Here is a 26,562-nt window from a genome sequence, read left to right as displayed (position 1 = left end):
AAAGACTGAGCCTTTTCTCAGTGATTTCCCCTGGATGGGTAAAGTTTATTTGTACCTCAATAGACCCCCATGCTCTTGCTGTCTTAAGAGGCATCACTGCAGAACATGCTAGTCCTGACATGTCTGTGCAAAATTTAAAATACTGCAGAAATGTTAGACTCTCAGTTTGTTTTCACAAATCAAAGTCCTTTACACTTGCTACCAGCTTCCCTCCTCCTCCGTGCTTCCTCCTTCCTCCTTCCCACTCCTTCCATTTGGGCACCCAGCTGATAATGGTGAGCACATTCACCACACCCTTGGCTTCGTGTCAGGGAAGTCCTCGGGCTCTCCTTGGCTCCTGTCCCATGTGGAAGGAGATTTCCATGGAGAACAATGTAGGGAAGTGCGTGCGTATGAGAGCACTCACATACACACACACACACAGTTTTTTTTTCCTGTCCTGAAGGATATTTATTTGCCAATAAGTAGACAAAACACAGTCATACTCAGGCGTAGAGGGTCACACCCAACCTGAGGAAACACAGGACAAGGATGCAGTATTTTACTGGAGGTGGTAAGGATATTCTTAATAATTTCACATTTGAGAGTAATAATAGAACTTGTTAAAGAAAATTTCAAAAATTAGTTTGTTAAGATAAATAGTCTATTAACATAGAATGTAAAGGGCTGGGATTTTTTTTTCTCATGGTTATATTTTATTGATTTGTGTTTTATTTTTTCCCCAACCAATTGTTAGAGACAACTAGGCACAATGAAAAACTTTGACAGAGGCATATATACATTATTTCAATTACGTCAAACTACTCCATAATTTCAAGGAATATAATGAGAGAAACTGAAGTAAGTGATAGGGGAAGAAGCAATTGTTCCTTAAACCCATAAAGGCACAAAATTATGTGAAAATAATGTGTTCATAATCATTCATTCACTTATTTACAAGGTTTACTGAGTTCCTGTTTTTATTTTTCTAAAGGGTTTCTTTTTAAATTTATTTAAAAGACAGAGTTACAGGATTGGGGGGAGAGACAGAGAGAGAGAGAGGTCTTCCATCTACTGGTTCATTCCCCAATGGCTGCAACATCCTGGGTTGGCCCAAGTTGAAGCCAGGAGCCAAGACCTTCTTCTGGGTCTCTCACGTGGGTGCAGGGGCCAAATCACTTGGGCTGTCCTCTGCTGCTTTCCCAAGTGCATTAAGCAGGGAGGTAGATTGAAATGGAGCAGCTGACTCTCAAACCCATGCCCATATGTAGGCACTGTAGGCAGCGACTTAACCAGCTGTGCCATAATGCTGGCCCCTGAGTTCCTGTTTTAACTGGGCTTGGGATTGAGAAATATTGCTAGGTAGAAAATATGCATGCATAATGTTAGATGCAATAGCCAATTTAAGTAAGGTTCTCTAGTTTATAAGCAGACAGCTTCTTTGAAGGGTTAGTATTAGAGATTAATGTTTCTATAGCGCTCTGACCTCAGAAGCAGCCCTTAAGGCATTCGGATCCGGCTGAAAAGCCAATGAGAGTATTTCAGGCATGGAAAGCCAAGACACTGTGGCAAAAAAAAAAAAAAAAAAAAAAACAAACCCTAAATGAAAGATCTTTGCGAGTGAGATCCCAGTGCAAAGAACAGGTCATCAAAGAAGGAGGTACCTTTCTCTGAAGGGAGGAGAGAACTTCCACTTTGACTATGACCTTGTCTAAATATGATCAGAGTCGGTGAACTCAAAAAGCTTCCATAGCCTTGGCATCTCAGGACTAGAACCTAGGGAGATTACTGACGCTATAAACAAGAGTGTCAAATTGTTAAGTCAACAACAGGAGTCACTGTGCACTTACTCCTCATGTAGGATCTCTATCCTTAATGTGCTGTGCATTGTGAATTAATGCTATAACTAGTACTGAAACAGCATTTTTCACTTTGTGTTTCTGTGTGGGTGCAAACTGTTGGAATCTTTACTTAATATATACTAAATAGATCTTCTGTATATAAAGAGAATTGAAAATGAATCTTGATGTGAATGGAAGCGGAGAGGGAGCGGGAGAGGGAAGGGTTGCAGGTGGGAGGGAAGTTATGGGGGTGGAAAAAACCATTGTAATCCATAAGCTGTACTTTGGAAATTTATATGCATTAAATAAAAGTTAAAAAAAGAATATAAAAAAGAGATTAATGTTTTTACTCCATAAAATTATTCTGTCATTTTGAACCCAAAAATTCATTCTACCTGCTGGGGTACAACAAACTACCTGTGAGGTTAATGACAGTGGGAATCCTCAGAGCTTCCAAAAAAATTGTCATGCATTTTCACTAGGCTTTCCATATACAGCATTGGCATGCCCCCTTCTTGAGGATTGAGCTAGCATAATGTTTTCATAGCTCGTTTCCCTCTATCTTACTGAAAGTTCTGTGATAGATGGCATCAGTGTGTTTGTGTGTACAAGTAAATATACTCAAGGACTTCTCCAAACATAGAGGCATTCCACCTTTGGAAGCACTAGCAAAATGTTTTCAACCAGTGTTGAAGCTCTGAAGTATGAGGGCCCTCTGGGCCTGGGAGGCTTAAGTCGATCTCTTAGAGTGCAGTAAATATGGGAGTGTGAAGTCCCTTACCAAGGAGTAATTTCTCTTCCCACCCCCTTATTGTTATGATTGCCTCTCCTCTTCTCATTTTTATCATTTCCTACTGACAGTTGTGGCTGGCAGATTTGGGTTTTGCAGGATTTATCCTATTTTTATTTTCATTTATGATATATGATAAAAACCTTTACTTTGCAGCACATGTTTATGGTTATTTGAGCCCACTGTAAAATGTCACCAAGTTCACCCATAAAATAGAAACTCAAGTTGAACTAAGAGACCTACAGGGTCTTTGTAATAGAACTCTTATTTTTGAGTCATTTTGTTTCCAACAAAATAAAAATATGTGTGTATAATATATGCATAGATGGCAATGATTTTCATTATATCCAAATATAAATTTAGAGTTCTATAGTTGATGAACATATTAGCATCTGTTTTCATCAAATTACTAAAACATTTGATCTGTGTTAATTTGGAAGTTTATTATGCATATTTTAAGAATGTTACAATCCAGATTTGGAACTATTTATTTGGTGAGTTAAAATGTTTATTTGGGTATTTTTTTAATTCTAGAAAGGAGAAAAACTCAATTTTACATTGATATTATTTTCTGAGCACTGTGTATTTATGCCGGCATTGTCATCTAAAGCATACATGAGAGTGCTTTCCTGGAAAAATGAAATAAACCTAAATTTATTTTGACACCAACCAACTTTGAAATCCACACATTTTTTTTTCTTTTTAAAGATTTACTTATTTGTTTGAAAGTCAGAGTTACACAGAGAGAGAAGGAGAGGCAGAGAAAGAAAGAGATCCATCCACTGATTCACTCCCCAGTAGGCTGCAATGACTGGAGCTTTGCCGATCAGAAGCCAGGAGCCAGGAGCTTCTTCTGGGTCTCCCATGTGGGTGAAGGGGCCCAAGGACTTGGGTCATCTTTCACTGTTTTCCCAGGCCATAGAAGAGAGCTGGATCGGAAGTGGAGCAGCCAGGACTCGAACCAGCACCCATATGGTATGCCGGCACTGCAGGCGGCAGCTTTACCCGCTATGCCACAGCACCGGCCCCCACACATAGTATTTTTCCTAAAACAAATTTTCTATGAACTTTTAGAATACTCTTTATTATATCTTCTTACACCTATTATTGGTAGCCTCAGAGGAGAGGACAAGAACTGGTTTGATGCTTGCATTTAGATCATTGTATCCTTACACTGACGGATGTATGTGTGATCTCATGATATATACAAGATAGACTAAAGGTTTTTTCTTTTAAAGATTTTATTTATTTATTTGAGATGTAGAGTTACAGATAGAGAGAGGGAGACACAGAAAGAAAGGTCTTCCATCTCCTGGTTCACTCCCCAGATCGCTGCAACAGCTGGAGCTGGGCTGATCCAAAGTCATAACCAGGAGCTTCTTTCACGTCTCCCACGTGGGTGCAGGGGCCCAAGTGCTTGGGCCATCTTCTGCTGCTTCTCCAGGCCACAAGCAGAAAACTGGATTGGAAGAGGAGCAGCCAGAACAGGAACTAGCGCCCATATGGGATGCCAGCGCCACAGGTGGAGGCTTAGTCTACTAAGCCACAGCGCTGGCCCAAGGTTTTTAAATGTGTTATTAATGGAGGTTACTAAACAATGTATGGAAACTTAAGGTTGTGAGTGGTTTTGATCAAGAAATGTATAGTGGCGGGGGCTGGCACTGTGGCATAGCAGGTAAAACCGCCATCTGCAGGGCTGGCATACCATATGAGAGCTGATTCAAGTCCCAGCTGCTCCACCAATCCAGCTCTCTGTTATGGCCTGGGAAAGCAGTGGAAGATGGCCCAACTCCTTGGGCCTCTGCCCTTGTATAGGAGATCAGGAAGAAGCTATTGTATTCTGATTTACGATTGGCGCAGTTCCGGCCATTGCAGCCATTTGAGGAGTGAACCAGCGAATGAAAGACCTCTCTGTCTCTCTGTGATTCTGCCTTTCAAATAAATAAATAGATCTTTTTTAAAAAAGAAATATGTAGTGGCATCATTTTGTTAATTAGTAAATAAAATTTTCTTTGATCATTCACAGAACAAAGGGATATGGTCTTCCAAAATATCTGAAACTATGTTTTCCTTCATTTTAAAAGTATTCATTTGTTTGAAAGGCAGAGTGACAGAGAGAGAGAGATAAAGAGAAGTGGGGGGAGCTCGGGTGGGGAGGGAGAAACCTTCAATCCACTGGTCTACTCCCCAGATGTCCACAACAGCCAGGGCTGGGTCAGGAACTCCATCCAACTCTCCCATGTGGATGGCAGGAACCCAACTAATTGGGCTATCATTTGCTGTCTCCAAAGTGCATTAGCAGGAAGATGGATCAGAAGCAAAGCAGCCAGGACTCAAATCTGCACTCTGATATGGGATGTAGGAGTTCCAAGCCTTGAGTTAGTCCACTGCAGCACAACGCCCAGCCCATACATGTTTTTAAATGTGTGTGTTGTAAGTCTTAACCAGCTGATGTAATAAGACTTGAAAAACCTTGGTTAAAACTACAAAAAGCTTGGTTTGAATGTCAAAAATCTTCTGCTAGTTAAAGTAAAAATGGAGCAACATGTTCAGAGTCCTCATTTCAGCTGTTATTCTCAGGTTATTTAAATATGTACGTAAAAATTTCTTTTAAACTAAGAATTATATATTAAGTAACTATTTTAAGGAGATGATTTCAGATGCTGAAAAGGAATTTCTGAATCATATATAATATTAAGTGTTTGTGTTTGTTTTGAGAAGTGAGGTTGGCCTGTATAAGATTTGTTCACTTTGGATTTTGCTTAGAATATGGAAATGAACAGGTGGATGAAAATAATTGAATAATTTATTTGATGGTGTTTATTATTAAATATTTATTCAATTATAATTTATTATATTTACATGTGCTCTGTTTCACTTGCATATGCTTAATGCATTTTGGAAATATGATGAAAAAATAAATTAATCTATGTTAAATGTGGCACTGAGAGTTCTTTGGAGCAGGTGCAATTATTTAACATTTTCTGAAGAACACATTTTCAATCCTTTTGCTCATGATAATGTTACTCAAATCCTCTCTTAGCTGACTTAGAGAACTCAGTTTAGACATATTTTATGTAATTTCTGCAGTGTGTAATTTCTCACATGAGACCTGCTTGAGTTTATGCATTTAATAATAGTATATAAAATAACATAAGAAAATAGCTGTATGTAACACAGTGATTTCTAAGTTTTATTATCTAACATTATTAAAACCTTAAGTAATTTCTGAATTGAATAATATCAGTAATATGACACTAATGTGAGTACTTGCCAGTGTAGTGGGGGAAGAACTGAACTGTCAAGAATCTAAGTTTTTTGCCCTGGATGTCATTGAGTGACTCACAGACTTGGGGTAAGGAACTCAATCATTCCCTGGTTGAGTTCACCAAGCCTCTCTCTTGATTGTGTGTGTGTGTATGTGTGTGTGTTTCTGTATGTGTATGTGAGTGTGTGGAGGGGTCCTCAAAAAGTCTGTAGAAAATACATATTAGAAAGGAACTATGCTGGCCGGCACTATGGCTCACTTGGCTAATCCTCCGCCTGCAGTGCCGGCACCCCAGGTTCTAGTCTCGGTTGGGGCGCCGGGTGCTAGTCCCGGTTGCTCCTCTTCCAGTCCAGCTCTCTGCTGTGGCCCAGGAGGGCAGTGGAGGATGGCCCAAGTGCTTGGGTCCCTGCACCCGCATGGAAGACTGGGAGGAAGCACCAGCCTCCTGGCTTCAGTTCTAATTGCTGGCCGTCGCAGCAATTAGAGGAGTGAACCAACAGAAGGAAGACCTTTCTCTCTTTCTCTCTCACTGTCTATAACTCTCTCTCTCTGTCTCTCTCTCTCACTGTCTAACTCTGCCTGTCAAAAAATAAAAATTAAAAAAAAAAGTAAAAAAGAAAGGAACTATGCATAGCTTTGAAAAATTTGTTGCACCAAAATAAACTTTTCTAATTCCATTTTTCCACAAACTCTTTGAAGTGCCCTGAATTCAGAATATATCTACAAAACTTTCAAAATTGTTTCTCAATGCAAAACATGAAAGTCGAGATTCTATACAGATCTTCAAACAGAAAGAACTGGATCACTGTGATAGGATTATTTGAGGGAGTCAGTCTCTGAATCCAGATGTTTAGGAAGTATCCTCTAAACGTCCAAGTGTGAAAGGGACAAGACTGTTCAAAACATTCATTGTGCTCATGGAAATTGCTGAAAAAAATAACTTGCTACAAGATTTATCTTAAAAGTTGAAGAACTGGGTATGGGCAAAAATGTGAACGGGCACTTTCTTCTGTCTCTTGGCCTCTGAGGCCATTCTTCCTGCTGCGTGGCCTTCAAGTTAGCATTGAAATGCGTGAGAAGTATGGAGGTGGTGGAGTGTGTGGCAGGGGAGGACCTGGAGCCCTGGAGAAGACAAAGTAAAGATGCAAGACTGTGGTGGGGGAGGGAGCTGATGAGTGGTGTGTCTGCAAGCTGATGGACTTCATCAGGCTCACACTGCTGAATCCCGGTCTCCGTCACTGTTAGGTTGTGTCTCCACTCCCTGATGTTCATTCGCTTTGTATCTGGCTTAGAGGGGGCAGCGCCTTGACAAGCTGGACCAGGAAGGGCATTGCTGTTTCCACCCTAGCCCCTGGGACTGGATCTTCGCCATTGTGTTACTTGGTTATGAGGTATTTGCAGTAAACTTTGTGAGATTCTGAATAAGAGTAGAGGCAGAAAACCTGATGGAACAGATTTCATGACAGTCTTGAAGGAAAATTGGTGATAAGCCAAGCTTGGTTTGGGCCTTAAGAACTCGCAACTGGAGAGAAGGTCATGGCTGCCAATCTTTGCTGGAGCCTCCAGGGTAAGAGGTCAAATGGAGGCCCACAAACTTTCTTCATTTGTTCAGTGATGAAATCTTTATTTGGAAAGAATCAAGTTGCCAAGGGGGTTTCGTCTGACCTGTTCAAGTCGTAGATTTGGTGAGATTCATTTTCTGGCTCATTCTTATTGTTTTGAATAGTAATTAAGTCTTCATTAAATAAAGAATGTGCAGTGACCTGTTGGTGAATTTTATGTGGTCATGTTTGACACGTGCTGTTTATTTTTATTGTTTGCAGCTTTAAAATTTAAGCAGACTGATTGCTTTTAGAGTTTCCAATGTTGTTTTTTTCTTTTTGAATTTTTGAACTCTAAAAAAGAAGATACAAGCAGTTTTCAAAAAGTTTATGGAAAAATCATATGGGAAAACTATGTGTTGTTTCAACAGTCTTTGTGTCAAAATGAACTTGTCTTTTAATTTCATTTTCCATGAACTTTTTGAAGTGTCTTTGCACATATGCCAAATTCTCAACTTGTACTCATTCTCAATGACCTAAGGGATTTAAAAAGAAAATTTAATTGCCTTCGAAGTATATAAAATATCGATATATCTTAATTTAAATTAGAATTTATTAAAAATTTAAATTAGAATAAATGTCAAAACTCATAAACTGTTTCACAATCTGTTTTTCTTATAAAATGTTTATTTAATGCATGTGTTTGTGTTGTGGAATTTCTAATACATGGGACCCAAACTTACATGTTAAAGTTAAAAGACAATTAAATTTGTTATATTAAATAAATAAAGCATCCTAAATCCCAAATTATGTAGATACTGTGAAGCTTTGAAATACAGTTTTTGGAAATTTAATTAAGTCCTCAATTATGTTTACAGATGTAAAACTATTTCTAGATTTAGGTTTTTTCTAGGTTTAGTGTAAAGTGCCCATAAAGAATGGGCCTCATATTTCATGCTATTTATATCTTTACAAATGTAAGACTAAGAAGAATTGTTTAATAGCAAAATGTTGTTCAGGTGCCATTTGTGATTGTTCAAAAGACTGCACGAATTTGCAAATAATTCTAGAACCACTGAACAAGAGCACTAGGAGAAATAAGAAAATGGATACTTGGCATACCTGTTATGCAAGAATCATGCCATTCAAGAAAAATAACTGGGTACTATTTCATTTCCTTTATGTAAGCATTAATGCTACTTAGTTCTTCTTTTCTTTTGAAATGGTGTCTCCAGACTGTGCAGTGTCACAGCCCGTGACCCTTCAAGGCATCCTAACTCAGTCATCTCTGTGCACATAGATTGGGAAACAAGCATTTCCTTGAGGACCCTCAACTGTTGAACTTAAGTTTAGAGTTATGGGACATCTAAATGGCAGTGATGATAGTGTCTCATATATTTTCCAATAAATTTACTTCCTGTGTGTGTTTGGGTTAAGGAATTTCTAACACATTGGGACCCAAGGCAAAAATAACCCTCCTGGCTGGGGGCACATGTGAGTATTAGCATTCTCACCGCAAAACCATCTGCACAGGTAGTAGAAGGGCTCCTTCCTGCGGCCACTAGGGGGAGCTAGCGCAGGAAGGAAGGAAGAAATGGCAGATAGTGGTGTGAGTGGTTGTCAGGCTGGTGGTGGGCTCTTTTAAGTCTCACTTGCTTGAATCCTAGGAATACTTACTTGGCTTGACTGACTTTCCAAGGAGAGTGGGGAGGTCCCGAGCGAGCAGGTGGGGCTGATATGGAAACTGTGGCTAATTGGTGCTGCAGCCAATTCATACGTATTTACTGTAAGCTGGTAGCTTGGTAGTGTCTGAGTAACTTATTTATTTTCAGGTCAGTAAATGCCCCCTCCCTCTGTTGGGTCGGGATGAGGAAAGACACGTCTGTCCTGTAAATCTGTTTTTCTACACACAGTTGGATAGTTTTATTTCTCTTTGTGAGTATTCTCTGTGGAGGAAGCCAGGGACACAATTTAATCATTCATCTTGGATGATTGGAACTACAATGGGATTTACTATTTACCCTAGATTGAGGATCTTAACCACAGATGGACAGAATTCAGAGAATTTTGTTGAGAACAGAAAAACCTTATTTTTTACTCACCGCTAAGTAAACTTCAGCTCTCTCTTTTGTAATTAATGAAGGCAACAAATGACAGGAGTAGTTTCAGCAGTGCCTGTGACTTTGTCCCCAGTGGAAATCAAAGATGATTTCATAGCACATTGCTTTTGTGGCTAATGTCCCAGAGTGCCTTTATGATTGTGACTACTCAGAATAATGGTGCGTTTTTAGCTTATTTCCCATGATTGACAAAGAACCACATATATTACTGTCTACGAGACTGCCAAACTATTTTTGAGATAACTATTTCAGCATAATTGGTTTTCTTTATAATCCAATGTACTGATCCTTTTTGTAGTTCGTAAGTGTGATGATTGGATTGTATACATGTCTGTGTGAGATGTACCTCCCTCTACACCTTGTCATGACTGACATCAGCACATGACCCATATGGCGTGAAACAAATAATCCAATGTATTTTGTTTTACACAGTTGCAAGCGTTGGGCCTTACAGCAAGCAGATTGGGGAGCTCCAACCTAGATTAAATCCCATGCTTTGGCTGTAAAGATTAAGTTCTTACAGTGCGTAGGTTACTTAAGGTGGAACAGGGATTAAGAGTGGTGTCCTTCCTTCACTATGTGGCCTCCTTGCAGCTCAAAACTGATTTTAGTGCTAGAGGAACAAGCGCCTTTCTCTCTCTTTATTTCATTTTATTTTATTTATTTGAAAGGCAGAATGACAGAGAGAGGGTAAGAGAGAAACAGCTAGAGCTAGACCAGGCTGAAGCCAGAACCCCATCTGAGTCTTCTATGTGGGTGTCAGTGACCCAAATACTTGGGCTATCATCTGCTGGCTTCCCAGGCACATTAGCAAGAAGCTGATCGAGAAGCCGAGTAGCTGAGACTCGAAATGGCCCTCTGATATGGGCTAAGAGTGTCCTAAGCAGCGGCTCAAACGACTGCACTGCAGTGCCCGTTCTGCATTTTTTCTTTTTCAACACAAGCTTTGATGATGGCGAAGACCAGGTCAGCTTCCTTTTCTATCATTGGCCTGCAGTGCCTTCTACCCTCCTCTCTTTTCCAGAGCCGGCAGCAGTGGTGAGTGAGGTGTAGACATCTCCAGCAGGGCCTGCCCCTACATCCTTCAGCAATCCACATTGTGTTGTCTTAGCACAACGGAGGAGGTCAGCGGAAAACAGAATGTTTAACGCTGATTACCAGACCTGGTTTTACTGGTATTATCTCCGGCAATAGGACATATCCTCATATTCTAGAGAAATCTCCCAGCCAACCCAGTGGGCTTCCTTAGTGTAATGTAGAAATCCTCTCACATTATTTCCTCCTTACTTTCAGATTAACATGTGCCTGAAATATCAACAGAAAGGTATAGAATTAATGGCTAACATTTATGGTTCACTTCCTCAGGCTACTGAAAGCCCTGTTTCTCTGAATGATGCTAAAATGTAGTTTTATCCCCATGTTACAGACAAGAACATGGAAACACAGAGATGTAAGCTGTCTCATGTTTGCATCTTTAGCAGGTGGCAGAGATGGACTGAAGGCAGGTCTTCTGGCTGTGAGCTACACATCCACTTATGGCCTCCGTGCCTCATACCACAGTTTGTCCAATCTCTGTCTTTGGTTTGGGGTTGTACTAGGAATATAGAGCCTTTAGATTTTTATTTGATGTCTTAGGAGGGATTCTTTTCAGTCTTGCAGAGCTGTCTCTGACAGCTACTTACTGTGGGATTTGGTTCAATATCTTTCCAACTTTAACCCCTGGCTGGTATGTACACTAGTGATATAGGGAAGGAAACCCACATTTCTGTGCACAAAGTTTAGTAGTGACGCAAACTGCTGGATTTGGATCCATTTTGAGGATGTGACTATGTTTTGATCTTTGGTCTTGAAATCTTGTGAGCCACCGTGACAAGTACACCTTTGAAAATTGGTATCTGAATTCTTGTGTGTTGAAAAAAAAAGGATGTTTGTATGTGCTTCTCTTCTCCAACACTTGTTGGCATTGTACCAACTCGTTAGAAATTTGAAAATCCAAGTGCTGGCTGAGAAGCTAAGCTTGCTGTGACCAGTTGTGCACAGATGGCCAGATTCTGCCGGGCACCAGTGTTAAGAGTTGCTCACGTGCTGCATCTATGGGGTTAGAAGGTGGACAGTGCTACCTGGGCTCTCCAGGCATGCCAAGTACAGTATTTTGTAGGGTGAGACAGATGGAACAGCTCAAACGAAGTGATGAGGGAGAGGAGAAAGTGAAGAAAAGTAGAAAAAGGGCACTGGATTTTCTAATTCATGTTGCAGAAGTGAATTTCAGTTTCTGTAATTGACTAATAAATGCTGTGTTGCTCTAAGACTCTGATTCATTGACAGACAGAACTGAGTAATTGGCAGGGAGCAAACTCTTCCTTTAGGGATGCACTCCCAAATGCCTCCAACTCTGAAAATGTTTGGGCCTTTGGAAGACATTAAAAATACATGTGGATTTTTCAGAGTAAGAGACATAGCACTGACAGTACTAACCAAAGCAGAAAAATCCCTAACTTCGTTAAACTCACACCTGCACACACACACACACGGGTTGATCAAAAAGTTAATGAAAAATGGAATTAAGAGATGTTTATGGGGCCAGTGCTGTAGCGTAGAAGAGTAAACCTCCGTCTGGAGTGCCAGCATCCCACATGGGCACCAGTTCAAGTGCCTGCTGCTCCACTTGCAGACCAGCTTCCTACTATGGCCCAAGTGCTTGGGCCCCTGAACTCACGTGGGTGACCCAGAGGAAGCTCCGGGCTGCTGGCTTCAACCTGGCCCAGCCCCAGCTATTGCGGCCATCTGGGGAGTCAACGAGCAGATGGAACTCTTTTTTACTCTCCTTTCTCTCTCCTCTCTCTGTATCTCTGCTTTTCAAATAAATGAATCAATCTTTTTTTAAAAAAAAAGAAATATTTATGATTATTTTGGTGCAATTTTGAGATCCATGTGTAGTTTTTTCATAATATGCATTTTCTGTGAACATTTTGAAGGTATAAATTTTAAATTTTTCACACCAATATAGATTTATCTGTTAAATCTCTAATTTTTGCAGTATCTTCGTGTGTCTGTGTGTGTGGGGTGGGGGTGAGTGCTCCTGGTGACGCAGTTGTGATAAGGACAATTAATCAGCCTTCGTACAGCTGGTTCCTGACATTTCTGCAAATTGTTGTGGAAAAATTAATGAAGGTTAGATCAGTAATGGTTTCAAGCTTGGCCAGTGGAAAGTATGACAATGTTTCCATCAGCAATTAAATCGGGCTGCTTTCTTTTTTCTATAGGGGAAGTGGTGGGATGTGTGTTCTCCACAGGAAATGGAAAAAGGGCAGCTGAACTGAGTGTGAGCCCAGGTATGGCAGGCGCTCACTCCTGGATTGGCACCACACATTTGCATCTCCTGCCAGAAGGATTGTGTTATGCAAGACAGAGAAATCCTTGTTAGAAAGAGTGCGAGGAGGTTGGGATTTTATGGGTCTGCTGTTTCAGAAACACAGATTCGCTTTGAATTTGCACACTGGGAACCAGAAAGTGGAACTTATGACAAACAGAAAGTGAAACTCACCTATCTAATTTTATTTTTCAGGCTGAAGGTAGTTGAGTCCAGGCCCTGTTCACATCCTGTGTAACCCTATGGGATTTTCCCCAGTGTTAGTTAAAAATTTTCCCATAGGGTCACACAGGATGTGAATGAAAGTAAACACTTAAACAGCACGATGAAAAGGAAATTAGCTTTCTAAATGGTCCTTTCACTCTTAACATCCTGAGTAGTTATTAGTAACATGGGTAACGCTCACTTCAGTGTCTCATTATCAAGTTGTTACATTATTAATAGAATTATTAATCTTCTTCCCAATATGATGAGATGTATTTCTTATACATGAAATTAAATTTTACACGTGTACTTTTCAGAAAACTAAAAAGCCTGGCAACATTCTCTGTTAGATCAGATTAATTCTTAGCCATTTTGGGAAGAGAGGTTCATAGACCCTTTTAAGATGCAGAAAAACTCCTGATCTTTCAACCAGGAACATGCATAGAGATACAACCTTGGAAGTTTCACATCTTGTAAATGACCTTGGACCCCAGACGTCTTTCAAAGCACTGGGTTTTAGAAGCTTTTTATGTGGGAAATAGCTACAACTATAAAATGTCAATTCATTAGAAGTAAAGATTTCATAAAAAGATATTTTTGGAGAAACTGTAACTGTCACAATAATTATTCTTCCCAGTTTTATTTTCGAAAAATAGTCCCTGTCTCTGGAAGGGGGCTTGTATATTGGACAAAGGTTATATTTGAAGCTATCTTGGTGAATTCTTTTATTTATTTATTTATTTTTATTTGACAGAGTTAGACAGTGAGAGAGAGAGAGACAGAGAGAAAGGTCTTCCTTCCGTTGGTTCACCCCATAAATGGCCGCTACAGCCGGAACTATGCTGATCCGAAGCCAGGAGCCAGGTGCTTCCTCCTGGTCTCTCATGCGGGTGCAGGAGCCCAAGCACTTGGGCCAACCTCCACTGCCTTCCTGGGCCACAGCAGAGAGCTGGACTGGAAGAGGAGCAACCGGGACTAGAACCCGGCGCCCATATGAGATGCCGGCGCTGCAGGTGGAGGATTAACCAATTGAGCCACGGTGCCGGCCCCTTAGTGACATTCTAACAAGTGAAGTTAGTTGTCTTGCCTCATTTACTCCATCTTCAATGTGATGGCAAAAATGAGGTAATGTGTAACTTATGTCTGGGAAATAGTTCACACTGTATATGAGGACCTTCAGAAAGTTCAGGGAAAAAGCATGTTATGAAAATAGTCACTGTGGATTTCAAAAATCTTTTGCACTAATATAAACTTAACTTTTAATTCTATTACTGTGAATATTTGATGTGTCTTTGTATGTGTGCACCTCACACACACACATACACACACACATCCATCTCCTCCCTTATTTTCTTCCAATTTTGAGATCTAGTTTAAGTATCACTTTCTTGCAAATCATTTTGCAACTCCTCAAGGCAGATTTTTTTCTCTTCTTTCCCTAGATGTTTCTCTGTCATTTTATAAATTTTGTTACTCTTATATTATCATTTGTTGTTTCCATCTCAGGGTGTGAGTATCTTGTATTTATGAGTAAGGTTTTATTTCTTTCTATCCACGTGCTTTCTAGCATAGTGTTTAAAACCCATAGGAACTGCCTGTTTGTTAAATTTACTAATCTAATGTTTATAAGAAATGAAGTCATGTAGATCTGAACTTGTGATTATCATTAGATTGATGTGGTAGGGGGTCATCTCCTAACAGATACAGTGATTAGTGCACAGCCAAGGTGAAATTTAGAGAATGGAGTGTTTACTGAAAGTGCATTTTTTTCTAACTTTGGCTACAACGATAGATTCCAAACCAGAGCCACAGGATTTTGACTAGACTTTTTAGTCAGGGTAGTTACTGAATGATTAAAAACAAAAGATATCACTTAATTTCTAAAACTTATAAACCTAATATCTGAGTCTCGGGAAACGTGGGTCCCTATAGCCTTGGATTGTGTTTTGTTGGTTAGAATGTGGGGTTGGAGTCAGCATCAGAGCTCAGTGAGTTAAGACAGTGCTTGCGATGCCAGCATTCCATATCAGAGTGCTGGTTTGAGTCCAGGCTGCTCTGTCCAGTCCAGCTTCCTGCTGATGTGTCTGGGGAAGCAATGGATGATGCTCCAAGTGCTTGGGACCCTGTTACCTATGTGGGAGACTGGATGGAGTTCCTAACTCCTGGCTTCAGTAAGGCCTACCCTAGTACTGCCTGTTGCCGTCATTTGGAGAGTGAACCAATGTGGAAGATCTCACTCTCTCTGTCTCTCTCACTCTCTCTGTTGTGATTTTCAAATAAATAAAAAAAAGTTTTAAAAGAAAGGATGTGGGCTTAATAATAGGTTGAAGGATATACTTATCTGCCTCAAAAAGTTCATGGGGAAAATAAATCAAAAGATGTTTATTTTGCTGCAAAAAATTTTAAAATTCATGCATGATATACATTTTCCATGAACTTTTTAAGACCTCTTTTATATACACATGTTAAAGCTGTTTGAAACATGTTGATGGAACATAAATAAAAATTTATACAGAACAAGGTTATCTTCATGCTTGAACAACTCAAGAGCAGTGAAATCTGTGTTTTTTTTTTTTTTTTTTCCCTGTGTAGGATTAATGGTTTCCAGGGAGTAAATTACGATGTAGAGCCTGGGCATAAAGATTGACTTTGAGCCAGAGGAGGATTGGAAGAGGGAAATGAAAAGCTGGTTGTAGGAAGTATTAGGACAAACTTGCACAGGAAAAACAGCAATGAGTTAGATAGAGTAGGAAAAGAAGAAAGCATGAGGCAGGGCATGGTGTGTGGTGATCTAGGGTAGCTCTTGGGTCACTGGGAGAAGCTGTCTGTTCTAATATACAGATTGTGAGGAGACCATGAGTAGAACACCAGCTGCATCATTACAATGAGACTAGACCCGTGGGAGGGACTTTGGAAGTAGCACTGAGGATCTGTAGTGTTGAGTGATAAAGATTAAATAGGATATGATAACAGAAGTCTGTACTGTGAGATGTGTATAAAAAGATGAATTAGGCCGGCGCCGTGGCTTAACAGGCTAATCCTCCGCCTTGCGGCGCCGGCACACCAGGTTCTAGTCCCGGTTGGGGCGCCGGATTCTATCCCGGTGGCCCCTCTTCCAGGCCAGCTCTCTGCTATGGCCCGGGAAGGCAGTGGAGGATGGCCCAAGTCCTTGGGCCCTGCACCCGCATGGGAGACCAGGAGAAGCACCTGGCTCCTAGCTTCGGATCAGCGAGATGCGCCGGCCGCAGGGGCCATTGGAGGGTGAACCAGCGGCAAAAAGGAAGACCTTTCTCTCTGTCTCTCTCTCTCTCACTATCCACTCTGCCTGTCCAAAAAAAAAAAAAAAAAAAAAAAGATGAGTTAAGGCCGGCGCCACAGCTCAATGGGCTAATCCTCCGCCTGCAGCACCAGCACCCCGGATTCTAGTCCTGGTCGGGGCCCCGGATTCTGTCCCGGTTGCCCCTCCTCCAGTATAGCTCTCTGCTGTGGTCTGGGAGTGCAGTGGAGGATGGCCCAAGTCCTTGGGCTCTGCACCCGTGTTGGAGACCAGGAGAAGCACCTGGTTCCTGGCTTCGGATCAATGTGGTGTGCTGGCCGCAGCGGCCGTTGGGGGGTGAACCAACGGTAAAGGAAGACCTTTCTGTCTCTCTCTCTCTCACTGTCCACTCTGCCTGTCAAAAAAAAAAAAAAAAAAAGATGAATTAAGGAGAAACAAAGAAAGAAATAAGCTGAAATGGGGCAAAGAAAAGTAGGATTGAAGATTTTGCTCAATATATAATTCGTCATGACCTCTTGGCACACTGTTCCTTTGCATCTTGACCTCTTGGGAAGCTGTTTCTGTCAGAATTTTCAAGCCCTTATGTAACTCCTATCAGATGCATAAATATTTCTTTCGCAACTCTAGCTAACAGCATTCTCTCCTTTACTGCACTCATAGAGTACTGTTATAAATGTAGTGGCACTTAATTGATGTTTTAAGTGGTAACTAAACTTTTCATCTGCATGTCTTGTCTCTCCAATGAATTTCAGACTTGTATAGAATTGGATAGTGTAAAAGCATTTTTTTCCTCTGTTGTCTGATAACAACTCATACATATAGTGAAAAATCAGTGTATTTTCAAATATATTGATTTTTTAAAATTTGAGAGATGGATAGACAGACAGAACTCCCATCTACTGCTTCACTCTCCAGATGCCTACAATGACCAGAGCTGGACCAGGCCAAAGCCAGGAGCTGGCAGCTGGGAGCTCAGTTCTGGTCTTCCTCAGGAGTGTCAGGGATCCAACTACTTGAGCCATCACCAGCTGCCTCCCAGGGTGAACATTAGCAGAAAGCTAGAATCTGAAGCAGTACCAGAATTTCAACCCAAGCACTCCATTATCAAACACACACTTCTCACCGGCATAAACTCTTAAGACCAATGCCTACCTGCAGGATACTAAGCATTTACTGTGTCCCCAAAACTTTCCTAGATGAGACAAAAAACAAAAAACAAAACAAAACAAAAAACCAAACAGGAGTATAAGACACAATTCTTATTCTTAAAGTACAGATAATCAAGTTGGAGATTGTGTTCAGAAGATTAGCAATGTTGTAGAAATTGGGGATTAGGGAAAGACTGTTTTGGAGTCATCTAAATGTTTTAAAATTAAACAAGATTATGTCTGCAAAGTGCTTAGTACAATGCAGGATGGGAAGTCTTCCATATCAATTACTAGACTCACAATTGTTATTAATATTAATATAATCTATTCATGATGCTTTCCGTTACTGAAATCCTTGAAGATTAATCTATGTTAGCAATATCAGTTTTTTCTACTTTCTATCTTAAAGGAATCTGGTTTTAATATCTTAACTACCCTGCAGTTACCATGGTCTTTCAATCAGCAATTCCAGTGGACATTTTTATTTCTTATTTGATATCAGTTTTTTATTGTATTTGAATTCTCTCCTCCTTGAAGTGTTCTTCTCCATTTTGGTTTCTTTTTTATTTTTATTTTTTTATTTTTTTTTAACTTTTATTTAATGAATATAAATTTCCAGTGTACAGCTTATGGATTACAATGGCTTCCCCCTCCCATAACTTCCCTCCCACCCACAACCCTCCCCTCTCCCGCTCCCTCTCCCTTTCCATTCACATCGAGATTCATTTTCAATTCTCTTTATATACAGAAGATCAATTTAGTATAAAGATTTCAACAGTTTGCACCCACATAGAAACACAAAGTGAAACATACTGTTTGAGTACTAGTTATAGCATTAAATCAAAATGTACAGCACATTAAGGACAGAGATCCCACATGAGGAGCAAGTTCACAGTGGCTCTTGTTGTTGACCCAACAAATTGACACTCTAGTTTATGGCACCAGTAACCACCCTAGGCTCTTGTCATGAGTTGCCAAGGCTATGGAAGCCTTCCAAGTTTGCCGACTCTGATCATATTTAGACAAGGTCATAAAAGACAGAGTGAGGATAGTAACCAATGATCCTAAGAGTGGCATTTCCCAGGTTTGAACAATTATACAGCATTAAGTGGGGAAGAGGACCATCAGTACACACAGGTTGGGAGTAGAGCCATTGGTGGTAGAGTAGAGGTTATGATTACAAAGGAATGAGGCCCAAGTACGCTAGACAGGGTCTAGAACAAAGGACAGAGTCATTCTTAGAGGAGCTAAGAAAGGTGCTATCTAAGCTACAATTAAGTTTTCTGATTGAGAGGCAAATAGAACCTGATAGAAGGGGCTTGATAATAATCTGGTGGGCTTTAGGCCTTGTAAGTTAAGAGGCCCAGACCTATCTATCTCTTCACATGGGGTATATCCTAAGGGAGGTGTCAACCTCCTAGGGGAAGGCACTCTGTTGACTTTCATTACTTGGCTGGCCTTGGAGGAGAGCTGGCCAGGTAAAGGCAGGGGGCATCTCTAATAAGAAATTTACAGTTCTGCCTGCAATGTTGCTGACCCTACTTGACCATCCCCTCAGCTGCAGTGGTCACTTTGGAAGTTGGGCTGAGTGTAGGGCTTTTCAGCTTAGAGCCAATAAGATCTGTGGCTCTGACCTGGGCATCCTTCGACTCCAGGGCAGGTCCATTTCCAGTGATCCAACTCTTGGCAGAGCTGCCAGGGCTCTTCACAAGCTGACTTCTGCTGAAGCCCAGGCTTACCACACTGAAAGCCACTGCAGTGGACTGGCCTGTTGGGTCTCCTTGAGGGCAGATCACTGTACAGATCAGCCATTAATAGGCCTGCCACCCATTGCTTCTGATGCCTAGCTTTCTTTTCCTCCTGGTTTGTGTTAAAGCAGACCAGAGGATGCAAGTCAAGGGAGTGCCCGTGTCCCATCTCTAATCTTCGGTGGCCTGAACTACAAGTCTATAGTCACAGGCATGTTCTGTAGTAGTTTTTCTAAGGTAGACAATGCCCATGAGGAAAATTATATTCTCACTTTAAAACTTTCTTTCCCTTTGGTCTGAAAGGGAGGTTTTTTCTACTTACTGTATACTTCGCTGATGGCGAAGTGAATCTAGCTATGAGATTATTATTTAAGTTCTTATTTTGGCTATGCTATTACAGAAAAATGTTAGCCATCTCTTTTATAAGGTCTAAAGATTAAATTGTGCATCCTACAGATTCCTTCATAATAGAATTAGTTTCCTACCTTGAAGAGAATAGAGAAATGAAAGAATAAGTTGGGCTTAGAATAGAGAAATGAGGGAGCAAGTCCTAGATCGCTTGCTGACAATAGCAATATTACATGAATACTTAGCAAACTGTTTCAACCATTATTTGATATCAGTTTTTTATTGTATTTGAATTCTCTCCTCCTTGAAGTGTTCTTCTCCATTTTGGTTTCTTTTTTAAAAAAAATTTATTTAAGTTATGCACATTTCATATATATAGATTTAGGAACATGGTGATTCTTTCCACACCACTCTCCTCTGGCTTCTCTATTATCATCTGATTCCCCCTTCTCAGTTTCCATCTTTGGTTCCTCCATCAGTCCATTGAATGTACAATGAAGAATTCTGTCATAGGGCCTTGCTGTGTTTTAAATGCATCTCCCCAGTAAGCAGGTGTTGAAAACTTAATCCCTAATGGAGAGGTGGGGACTAATGAGGTGATTAGGCCATGAGGGCTCTGCCCTTGTGAATGACTTAATGCCATTTTCAAGGAGGTTGATTCCTTACAAAAGGATGAGTTTGGCCTCCTTCTGTCTCTCTCTCACCTCTGCTAGGGGATGGTGCAGCCTAAAGGTTTTTACCAGATGTCAAAGTCTTGATCTTTTCAGCCTCCAGAACCATGAGTCAAAAATTCTCTGTTTATTATAAACTACTGAGTTGGTGGTGTTCTGTTATAATTGCACAAAATGGACACTACGACAGGCTTCTTCCCTTCCTACTCTAATTTTCAACTTAGTGTTTTTATTCTCTGAGTTTTTCCACTACTATTGTGTGATAGCAGCTATAGTTTCCTACTTCCATACTTCCAGTTATATAAAGCCATGTGCCACATTTCAGCCAATGGTGGACTGCATGTGCAACCATGGTTTCATAAGGTTATATCATTACTGATGTCATGGCCGTGTTAGTTTGTGTAAATGTACTCCATGATGAGCATGCACTGACAAAGTCCCCTAACAACACATTTATCAGAAATGTATCCCTGTTGTTAAGCAATGTGTGGCTGTGTTAGGTGTCTCTGTTTAAATAGGCCAAATAATCTTCAAATTCAACATGTTCAGAATCATACTTCTCCCCAAGACCTGCACCTCTTTCCTTTTTCCCACTAAAAGCACCATCCCTGCAGTCATTCAAGCTAGTACTTTGGAATCTTCCTTTACTCTTTCTTTACCTTCATGTCACACTGACACATATAACCAATTTCCGAGCTCTGTTGATTCTTCTTCCTAAGTATGTCCTTAATCAGTCACCTCCTACCTCTGCCCCATTTAATTTCTCATCATACCTCCTTGAACTATTGTGGGAATCTCTTGACTGGTATTTTTACTGTAAGTCTCCACCCACCTTCCTTATGTTCTCCACAGTGCTTTAAAAGCTCTCTCCCTAAAAGAGAAATATAACCATGTCATTCCTCAACTTAGAGATTTTTGGTGACTTCCTGGTGCTTCAGTATTAAATGCAAAAGTTTTTGATATCTTTAGACTTTAGAGAGCTACTTTATTATCTGGACCTGCTTTTTTTTAAACTTTTATTTAATGAATATAAATTTCCAATGTAAAGCTTATGGATTACAATGGCTCCCCCCCCCATAACTTCCCTCCCACCCGCAACCCTCCCCTCTCCCGCTCCCTCTCCTCTTCAATACACATCAAGATTCATTTTCAATTCTCTTTATATACAGAAGATCAATTTAGTATATATTAAGTAAAGATTTCAACAGGTTGCACCCACATAGAAACACAAAGTGAAACATACTGTTTGAGTAATAGTTATAGCATTAAATCACAATGTATAGCACATTAAGGACAGAGATCCCACATGAGGAACAAGTGCACAGTGACTCCTGTTGTTGACCCAACAAATTGACACTCTAGTTTATGGCGCCAGTAACCACCCTAGGCTCTCAACATGAGTTGCCAAGGCTATGGAAGCCTTTTGAGTTCGCCAACTCTGATCATATTTAGACAAGGTCATAAAAGACAGGGTGAGGATAGTAACCAATGATCCTAAGAGTGGCATTAACCAGGTCTGAACAATTATACAGCATTAAGTGGGGAAGAGGACCATCAGTACACACAGGTTGGGAGTAGAGCCATTGGTGATAGAGTAGAGGTTATGATTACGAAGGAATGAGGCCCAAGTGCACTAGACAGGGTCTAGAACAAAGGACAGAGTCATTCTTAGAGGAGCTAAGAAAGGTGCTGTCTCAGCTACAATTAAGTTTTCTGATTGAGAGGCAAATAGAACCTGACAGAAGGGGATTGATAATAATCTGTTGGGCTTTAGGCCTTGTAAGTTAAGAGACCCAGACCTATCTATCTCTTCTCATGGGATACATCCTAAGGGAGGTGTGAATCTCCTGGGGGAAGGCACCCTGTTGACTTTCATTACTTAGCTGGCCTGGGAGGAGAGCTGGCCAGGTAAAGGCAGGGGGCATCTCTAACAAGAAATTTACAGTTCTGCCTGCAATGTTGCTGACCCTACTTGACCATCCCCTCAGCTGCAGTGGTCACTTTGGAAATTGGGCTGAGTGAAGGGCTTTTCAGCTTAGAGCCAATAAGATCTGTGGTTCTGACCTGGGCATCCTTCGACTCCGGGTGGACCTGCTTTTTAATTCCTCTTAGTTTCTCTCTTCTCACTATTATTCCTCACGTAAGTTATACTTCAGTAATACCCACATTTATTTATTTCCAGAATATACCACGTTACTTCATTCTGCTGTGCTTTTACAGTTGCTATTTCCTTTGCCTCTAATGTCATTTTCCAATTTCTCTATTAGGTGAACTTCCGCACATACTTCAGAATATAAAGGTCATCTGCATTAGGATGATTTTCTTACTGCTTTTCCTCATCCTTCTCCCAGCGTGTTTGGTTATCTCCTCGTGTCCATGTCCATAGTGCACTGTCCATCTTGACCACACATATGGTGTAAAAATGTTTTCTACCTGATTATATACATAGACTCTATGGAGGTTGTGTCTTATTATGTTTCTAGTGACCACCATGTACCTGCTAGGTATTCAATAAAGCAACAGGAGAAAGATTCTGAAAAGAAGCTGAATATATGAACAATTTAAAAACATCTGAATTGATGGTGAAGTATCCAGCTCAAACTGTCTTGTGCTCTATAAATTATTTCACTTGAATGATTTTTTTTTTTTTTTTTACTTTTTGACAAGCAGAGTGGACAGTGAGAGAGAGAGACAGAGAGAAAGGTCTTCCTTTTGCCGTTGGTTCACCCTCCAATGGCTGCCGCGGCTGGCGCGCTGCGGCCTGCGTACCACGCTGTTCCGATGGCAGGAGCCAGGCACTTATCCTGGTCTCCCATGGGGTGCAGGGCCCAAGGACTTGGGCCATCCTCCACTGCACTCCCTGGCCACAGCAGAGAGCTGGCCTGGAAGAGGAGCAACGGGACAGAATCCAGCGCCCCGAGCAGGACTAGAACCTGGTGTGCCGGCGCCGCTAGGCGGAGGATTAGCCTGTTGAGCCACAGAGCCGGCCTCACTTCAATGATTTAACAATACACTATTTCTTATTGTGCTGAAGGGAAATTTAAGAAAAATAAGTTTGTGTGTCATTTATGTATATACTCATATATGTTAAACTCTTCAATTTGAGTAATATTTCTGGATTTCAGAATATTCAGCAACAGAAACTAGGAGATATAAATGTAAGAAAAGATAATTCAGTTAGAAACTAGATCAGAAAAATAAAGGATATTAATCATTTCAATGAAATAAGCCCTCAAAGCAATTTTGATTGCATTCATATAAAATAATTCAGACTAAAATTGTTCAAAAATAATATCCTGTGCATGGATTTTATTGTAAGGTATGTATATAACAATATATGTTTGTTATATATTTATACATAATACTTGTTTATTAATATATACCTACTGAAAAGTATATATAATACACTTTTTATATATAATGCCTTATATAGCTGATAAATTCAAGCCAGTTATTTCAAATAGAAAAGTTATATGTAAGTTCCATTAGTCCTCATATAAGGTTCTATAGCAGCAACAGGTCTTATATCTTATGAACAGTATTATACGGGAGAGTCCTCAAAAAGTTCATGGAAAATGCATATTATGAAAAAACTATGCATGGATTTCAAAATTTTTTTACTCCCAAATAAACTATTTTTTAATTTTGTTTTTCCATGAACTTTTGGAAGTACCCTCATATATCCATCATACAGCCAGATCCAAGCCAGGAGCCTAGAGCTTAGGAGCCCAGAAGTCCATCCAAGTCTCCCCTCTGGATGGCAGGGGCAAGTACTCGTGTTATCTTCAACTGCTCTCCCAGGTGCATTAGCAGGGAGTGGGATCAGAAGTGAAGCAGCCAAAACTTGAACCCGTGCTGCAGTGTGGGACGCCTGCTTTCCCGGTGGAAGTTTAATCAGATGGGTCCTTTTTATCTCTTCCTAGCTGCTATTACTTACCATAGTCATTCTTCAGTTTCTTGAACATATGGAATGAAGTTAAAATAACTGTTTTAAGGCCCTTCCCTATTAATTCCATCATGTTTGTTAGCTGTAAATCAGTTCTGATCAATTAATGTTTCTCCTCTTTTGGAGTCCTATTATTCTGCCTCTTTGCATATTTGATGATTTTGGATTGGAGGCCTAAATTTTACCTTGTTGGTACTTGGACACTTTTGTATTCCTAAATACATTCATTAACTTTGTCCTGGGGTAAATGAGATACTGGGAAGCAGTTTGATCCTTTGAGATCTTGAATGTAAGCTTTGTCAGGTAGCACCACATAGCATTCAGTTTAGGGTCAACTTTTCTTTGCAGTCAAACCAAGATCCTTTTAATGCTATAACTCATGCCCTCTAAATTATGAGTTTTTTTTTCCACTCTTGCTATTGGACATTTGTGAATCCTGGTACTGTTTCTTCTATTCTTTTTGGATGATTCTCCCAGCCATGGGTTCCCTCATATGCATACATTGATCAATATTCATATTGATCACAGCTCTTTGGAATTCTGTCTGTACAGCATTATCAACAATTTCAGGCTCCCTGCACTTCTCGCTCCATATCCTCTACCCAAGGAGATGGCTGGTTTCTGCCCCAGTCTCCTCTTCCTGTGCCATGACCTGAACACTTTCTTTAGGCAATGTGCTGAGGCAATTGTAGGTCTCACTTCATGAGTTTTCCTTTTCTCAGGGATCCTTGTCCTTTGTCACTAGCACCAATACATGCTGTTGTCTTATCTATGGTGTCTAGCTTTATAGTTGTTTTCAGACAGGAGGATAAATCTGGCTCCTACTACACTGAGTCAGGACCTATTTTGGTGTTTATTTACTTATTTATATAATATTTGTTAGTCTTAAGAACTCAGGGTGCTGTTAAAATTGCTAAATAAAGAGCTTGAAGGGCTTAATTAGTGTACGCACCTAACACAGGGAGTTAGGACTGTGAAATCTGTGTTGACTGTGTTAGAAAGTGTTTCATGCCATGGTAAAAGTGTTGGTGCCTCTGCGTCTCCTAAACCATTTATCCGTTTGTAAACACTTAAACTAAAATTTGTGTATTTTACATTTCGCTGCAAATTTTTGAGAATTAAAAATAATGGCTCTTTCTTTTTCTTATTTTCCATCTGACATTCTTCAAAGCAGCCACATTGTGTGGCAGGGAGAAGAGGAAGACTTGTGACATGCATGAAATTTTAGCCACCACACAAAATGATAGGGTTTGGAAGATGTAAATAGTGTGGTTTGGACAAATCCACCTACTCACTCCTATTTGTAACAATCCAGGTTTCTTAAATTGATCTTAAGTGATCATTTTGCTTTCACTAACCTCCCTGCATCTCCATCTGCAGTGGAAGTGAGTGTGCATTTTTAATGATCTGACTGATAATGCTTTGATGTCATCCTATGGTAGGATGGTCTCTCTCTCTCTTGTGCTCTCTCTCTCTCTCTCTCTCTCTCACACACACACACACACACATCATGAATTTTCTTCCAGAAATTTCCTGATGTACTGTTCTTTGAATGTGATGACATTTGTTTATACAGGAAGCTGGACACTGGATTCTTTCTGTGGACACTGTGTTAGAAACACATTTTCCACATTGAATTTTCCCAATATGGCATACATATGTACTACTTCTCACCTTTTTAATGTTTGGGAGGCCTGGAGAGTGAAGATATATAATATCTTATTGACCTACTTTAATATTTAATATGAGAAAAACATCTTCTCCCCCCCCCCAGGTTTTTTCTTAAATTTCAGAAAATCCATGGAAATAAAATCATATTGAAGACTGACCCTATAACTCTACTTCTTATGCCATAATTTGCATGTTTTTCTGATAACTGTATGTCCCTTATATATTTTATTTTCTTTGCTAGTTGGAGGAAAAAAATCTTACAGGAAGCATGATAATTTATAGCCACAAAGACTGTGCCTGCATAGGGTTGCTAAATTAACTTTTAAAGTTTGATTAAACAACTGAAATTTAAAAATAATTAGTATATATATAAATATACCTATTGAAAATAAATATATTGACATTTACTTTTAACCATGTGCTTATTATAATAGTTGCTATCATTATTGAGCAATGGCTGGAACCTCTGTTAGGTGCTTTACTTACATAATCTCTACTCTTTGTAACATCCTGCAAGTAGGTATTATTTTCTATATGGGAGATGTGAGGAAATCTGTCTATGAAAAGGTAAGTGATTTATTTAGGCTCACAACCCTAGTAAGAAGTAGAACTGATGCTACAAACTGGGGCTGCCTGACCA

The 26,562-nt window shown here is 40.1% G+C and overlaps 1 protein-coding gene and 1 non-coding gene across 5 annotated transcripts in view; both read left to right on the top strand.

Annotated features, from left to right (window-relative positions):
- Positions 1 to 26,562, top strand: part of HIVEP2 (HIVEP zinc finger 2) — a 224,519-nt gene that overhangs the window by 129,701 nt on the left and 68,256 nt on the right. The gene's annotated exons all lie outside the window — the stretch shown is intronic.
- LOC133757272 (small nucleolar RNA U13) lies at positions 9,825 to 9,935 on the top strand. The gene has a single exon (XR_009865643.1). It is a non-coding gene; the product is annotated as a small nucleolar RNA U13 (small nucleolar RNA).

This window comes from Lepus europaeus, chromosome 3, assembly GCF_033115175.1.
Source record: "Lepus europaeus isolate LE1 chromosome 3, mLepTim1.pri, whole genome shotgun sequence".
NCBI classification, from domain to species: domain Eukaryota; kingdom Metazoa; phylum Chordata; class Mammalia; order Lagomorpha; family Leporidae; genus Lepus; species Lepus europaeus.
The sequence above is the reverse complement of the archived record's forward strand: the minus strand, read 5'-3'. Positions and strand labels throughout refer to the sequence as shown.